This window comes from Cyphomyrmex costatus, unplaced genomic scaffold (genome assembly GCF_001594065.2).
Source record: "Cyphomyrmex costatus isolate MS0001 unplaced genomic scaffold, Ccosl1.0 scaffold882, whole genome shotgun sequence".
In the NCBI taxonomy this organism is placed as follows: domain Eukaryota; kingdom Metazoa; phylum Arthropoda; class Insecta; order Hymenoptera; family Formicidae; genus Cyphomyrmex; species Cyphomyrmex costatus.
This window is the reverse complement of record NW_017280466.1, coordinates 556,656-562,876: the sequence shown is the minus strand read 5'-3', so window position 1 is coordinate 562,876 and position 6,221 is coordinate 556,656.

Sequence of the window (6,221 nt, the reverse complement as noted above, 5' to 3'; positions counted from 1 at the left end):
TCCATAAATCCACTTCACTTCGAAGTGAATCGGGATTAGACGGCTGGGTGTAAACTAGGTCATTGTCTTAAGATGCAAATGCAGCTGTCTGATTGGTTCATGACACCTCAAAATTGAACTTAAAACGGTCTTGAATATAAGAACTGACTATGAATACCGGCCTTAGTGAGCAGTCGTGCTTCTGAATGCACCCAATGATGATTTATATCATTAAACATTTCAGAATTTTACAAATGGGACTACATTATGTTTAAAACTTCAATAATAAAAGCATCATGTAGTATGTAATTATGTACAAATTATCAGTAATGAAATAATCATATATGATTTATGGGGAATATCTTGAATAATTGATTAAGAAGACGATATCTGAAATGTATAATTTTTTTCCGCGCAAAAACAAACTATTCCAGAGTGAAAATGAACTGAAATTCGATAAATCAATCGAAAAATTAATAAATTTGAGAAACCAGATATTCTGTATAACTATTCAACTGGTATGCAAATACTATCATAAAAAATTATAATAATATTCATTATCATACTCTTCTTGCTGTCGTAATTCGATTTTCATTAATTCATTCATAAAAGTATGAGAAAGTTCTGTATATAATCTGGATTCAAGTATTCACAAACGTTTTGCTAAAAACGAACAGAAAGAATCGATTTCGTCTGAAGGAACTGTCCGATTAGTCTTGAGTGCTTCCAGTAAGTTTCTTTCAAAGTTCGTGTCAGTGGAACTAGCACTATTTAGTCTGCGTTTTTGTGTTGATCTATGGACAAAAAAGAGAGAGAAATTAAAAAAATTTGCAATTGCGAACCTACTGCTATCATTGTAAGAATATAAATGACAATATCATTACATTTTTCAGAAATGATGGGCGATTGTATTGCTTCATAACTACTGACCGATGTAGAACATTCTGAGAAATTTGTATTGCTTGGAGAAAGAGAAGGTGATGGTTCTTGAACCTGGTGACTAGTTCTTGAACCAGTTCCAAGAAGTAAGCTCTTATTAGTGACAGTTCTGTAAAATAAAGAAAAAATATAACAAACTATAGACCTATAATAAAATAGGAAGTCCAATATAATATAGTTATTACTTTCTGTAGCCAATCATCGGTTTCAAAAACTCAAGGGATTTAAAAAACTGCCATTTTTCCTCAGATGGTACAGAAGTTGTACCACTGCTCGATGGCACGTATGCTTTTTGTTCTGCCAACTTACGCGCATAGCTGTCACGCAATGTTTTCCACAGGGAATGGAAAGTTACTTTTTAAAAATAACTAGTTACAGTTACTCGTTACCGAGTAAAAAATGTAACTAGTTACAGTTACAGTTATCGCTTTTTAAAAGTAACTCGTTACAGTTACCGTTACTTGAAAAATAACTTTTCGTTACTTTTCCGTTACTTTTTTAAAATCAATTTAAAAATGTACTTTTGCATTTTTTTTTTATATGTAATACTGACAAATATATAGTTTTATTTAAAAAAAAAACAATGTAGAATGGCTCAAATAATAAATTAAATAAAAGTAAAATGAGAAGGGTTACGAGCCAAAAATGAAACAGTTTATTTCTGATAAGAACGACGATGACAATGTAATTAAATGTATAAATATATATTAGAACAATACATAGATAAAACAAGATAAAAACAAACGACGTTTCGACACTTATTGTCATCGTCTTTTAAACTGTTTCGCTTTTGGGTTCATAGCCCTTTTCATTTTACTATTACTTAATTTATTTTTTAATTTTTTTTAAACACACTTTTGTAATTCTAAAACCTGTAAAATATGCAGCAAACTGAAATATTTGTATGTCCTATGTATTACATAGAAGATAGAAGTGTAAAATAATTACTGAATCATAACGGCCGAATGTCTAAGGGCTTTCAAGTCTTATTGATAAGAGCTATAAATAGCATGTATCCAATCGAACCGTGTTCAATCGTGTGCAAAGTAACGACAAAAGTAACTGTAAATTTCGTTACCGTTACCCAAAAAATGTAACTCGTTACCGTTACAGTTACCAAAAAAAGAAAGTAACGCAGTTACCAGTAAAGTTACCAAAAAAGTAACTTGTAACTGTAACTTCGTTACAAGTAACGAGTTACTTCCATTCCCTGGTTTTCCATCGTTTTTTTGCACGTTCTGGTTCGACATCTATATTGCAAAAAGTGTCACTAAAATTTATTGAAAAGCAACGATAAATAAAATCGATAATTTACGTACTAAGAGCGTCAGCAATAGCAACCCATGCTTTTGCCTGTGCCGCTGGTCCTCGAAGTTTGATGTCATAAGTAATATCCCACAGCTCACGTTTTCTATATACTTCACTAATGAGCAATTCTTCAAAACAGAATTCATTGTCCTGCTGCAAGTTATCATCATCGATTATGAATGTACAGTCCTGACAACCATCCTCTGATATTTCCTTGCCACAATTTCCACACAGCTGAAATAAAATTTAATGAAGCAAACCAATTTTAAGTACATGATCAGTAATGTACGCATCATTTACATTACTTTAATTTTTATTTTGTAGAATATTAAAATAATTAATAATTAAAAATGAAGCAAGTGATAGTTTATAATCATGACTATGTTGATAAAAAAATTTGAAAAAAATTATGGTAGCTTCTTGCGACGGGTACTATAATATATCAAAATTTCAGCCAAATCAAAAATCCAAAAGTTTTGAGTGGCCCACTTGGCATGGAATGACCCATATGTAGAAAATAGCTATAATGTAAGAAAATAGCTATAAAATAAATCTTATTTGCAACTCTAGGTATAAAATAGATTTGCTCGTATGTCCAGCAGCTTACAATTAGTAGCATATGCATCGTTGATTGTACAGTGAATTGTTACCGTTAATTTTTGAAATGGAGATAACGTGCAAATGCGGTGCTTTATATCAATTTAAAATGGATACATGCAGTTGTGAAGCACATCAATATAAATTGGAAGTAACGTGCAAATGCGGTATTTCTTATCAATTTTTATCAAAGGTATTTATTTTATTATTAATAATTAATTGCATTTATCAATAATTTTTGTTTTTCATTCACCTTCCTATCTACTATTATTAGTTCATAAAAAAAACATTCTAATACCCGTGTAAATTTTAGTGTCAGGGACGTCCAGCTTCTAATAACGAAAAAACCGATAATAATTTACGAGTAGATTCTGGAGCTCAATTTCGAGCTTGTGGTCGAGGTCGTTTAATGGAACTTTTTCGAAGATCACAAGCTAATAATCAAAGAAATGCTGAAATATCACCAAAATCTGAAAATGATGAAATTTTCGAGGATTGAGGTAAGTAGTCGGAAAAAATTTTAAGTACCTTTATTTGTGCATGTAAGAAAAACAAAGAATATAATATATCAATCGTGTTACATAAATTTATTTTTATATCTACAGATTAACAATTGAGAATTTTGTGAGAAGGAAATAAAAATTTATCAGTACACGGAAAGAATTATATCTTAAAATTTACCCTGAAAATATCGTAATCGTGGGACAACATTATATTTCGAAGAATTTTTATGTAAATCTCTCACATTCATTAATAACACTACAATAAAATATAAAATAAGTATGATTAATTTTAATGAAGTGCATGGTAAAAATCTTTTTAAATTTATTGTATGTACCATAATTAAATCCTCTCCGTGTACACAAATCATTGTAATAATAAATCATTGTAAATATATACATTGTAACATTTACGGTTCATATTGATTACAAATATGATGATCATGAAAAAAATGTGTTATACAAAGAGATTTTTTGCACCATGCGCAAGTAATTACAGCTATTTCGCTACAAATATCGCATGTTGGTTTCGAATGTTTTTTAAAACAAAAATCGACTGGTGTGTCAAATTCAATTGGCCTATGTTCCAAATATCCACTTTTGTACCAAGCGTATTTAAACATATTAGTAAATCTTGGCGATGAAAACAGATTGTGCGTCAATGACTGTAATTTTAAAATAGCGTTTCTAGAATGAAGCTTTACATCAAGATCTAAAAGTATGACTACATCTGAAAAATGCTTAATGAAATTCTTCCACAAACGGAATCCAAAAACATCTAATGGTTGTATTTTTTCTGTTGTTCCAGCCGGTATAGTTAATAGAACAATATCTTGTGCAGAATCTGGTCTATTTCTTTGAATTATATCCGGACAATGACTAGTCCATGAATCTAACAATAAAACAGAATTTGGTCCAACATTTGGAAAATATACATCCCTTACCCAAGTTTCAAAATGATTAGATGTTAATTTACCAGATTTTGACGCCATAATAAAAATATTATTTGCATTAAACATCGTTTCTTGTACCCTAGGACCTAATGTCCCAGTAGGTTCTTTTAACACTATAAGAAGTGGAGATAATAATCTACCATCGGCTGAAATAACAGGTTGTATTGTATAGCTGTGCGTAATCGCAGATATTGACTGTGCTACGCTCTACTTTTTTTACACCTTTCTGTGCCAGTGTACGACCAGCATGTAATTCTAATTGAAAACCACTTTGGTCCGAATTAAACACATTTTCACTTCCATAACGATCAATATAATATTTGACATTTTCAATAAACCTATTACTACAAAATAATAATGATGTCAAATTACGGTATTAAAACAAGCAATGTAAAAATGACAAAATTTATTAAATATTCTATTAATTATAACGAGAAACGTTTCAACTTTACAAAGTCCTCTTCAGTCTCATTAGTAAAAACATATAATAATATAACTTTTTCGTCCCCGTAGTCTGATAAATCAATTAATCTTAGTCATCAAGTCCGCAAATAAAATTGTTTCTCGAGCCGAATACAAATACATCAGCATCACAATTCTGAATAAAATATTAGTATTATACAATCGAAAATAAAATAGATAACAATAAAATTATTAAACTTACGCCAGATTAGATGCTATGTATAATTTTCCGCTTTAAAATGTAACAATGTATATGAAGAATAGGTCTGTGCTAATCGACAGTCACAAGAATAAAGGAAAATAAAAACATCTCAGTTAGAAATGTCACTTACATACTGAGGGTAATGACCTAAACAACTGATCATATGCTCTGTCTAATTTTTCCGTATCTTTTTGTGCATTAATACCATTATTTTGTTCTTTAATAAATAACATCTCAGAAATTAATCTTTTATTGTAATGAGATTCAGTGTTCATAATACGTATATTATCCCAATCAAAGAATGTCCAAATTTGTTGCAATGTTCAGACAAAACTGTAACTCTTGTTGGATTTGCTCTAATATTATATTTATGTTCCTTTACTCTAGTGATCAATTTTTCGAGGACAAAAATTCAATACATTTGAAAACTCGAAAAATTTTTAACACAAAAAGAACGAACGGTGAAAAAATGCTTTACAAGTTTTTCTTTGACATTGCAACACTCCGGAAAAGCAATATTAATATTGTCCACTAAACATTTGATTAAACTAGAATCCCCATTCCTTAAAATGTATTTCTTGTACGCTGTGAAAAAGTATTCGCAATTAAAGATCAAAGAAAGTGTTTCTAAACAAGGTTCTTGATCCAGCCACCTCGGTTCGCTCCTTTATTGTAATACTTTGCTTTGTTGATAAAGTCCATGTCATGCAAATTTTTCGAGGACAAAAATTCAATACATTTCGAACAAATGTGCTTAACTTAATTTGTTACCTTTTTCGGATCCGCTGCTACAATTTATTGCAACGCAACAAGGCATCTTGAACTATATTTACATTCATAACAATAAGAGGCTCCATAAATAAATCAAAAATTAAAATAAATTGCCGTTGAGAGCCAACACAGGATGAAGGTGTGTAGTAAAATTTATTTACTTACATATAATTGCAAATTGCATACGTTTCGACCTTAATCCAGGTCCTTTTCATTGCATGAAAAATTCATAGTAAGTAGTGACAATGTAAATGTATCAAAAATTAAAATAAATTGCCGTTGAGAGCCAACACAGGATGAAGGTGTGTAGTAAAATTTATTTACATATAATTTAGTTACATATAATTGCAAATTGCATACGTTTCGACCTTAATCCAGGTCCTTTTCAATGCATGAAAAATTCATGCAATGAAAAGGACCTGGATTAAGGTCGAAACGTATGCAATTTGCAATTATATGTAAGTAAATAAATTTTACTACACACCTTCATCATGTGTTGGCTCTCAACGG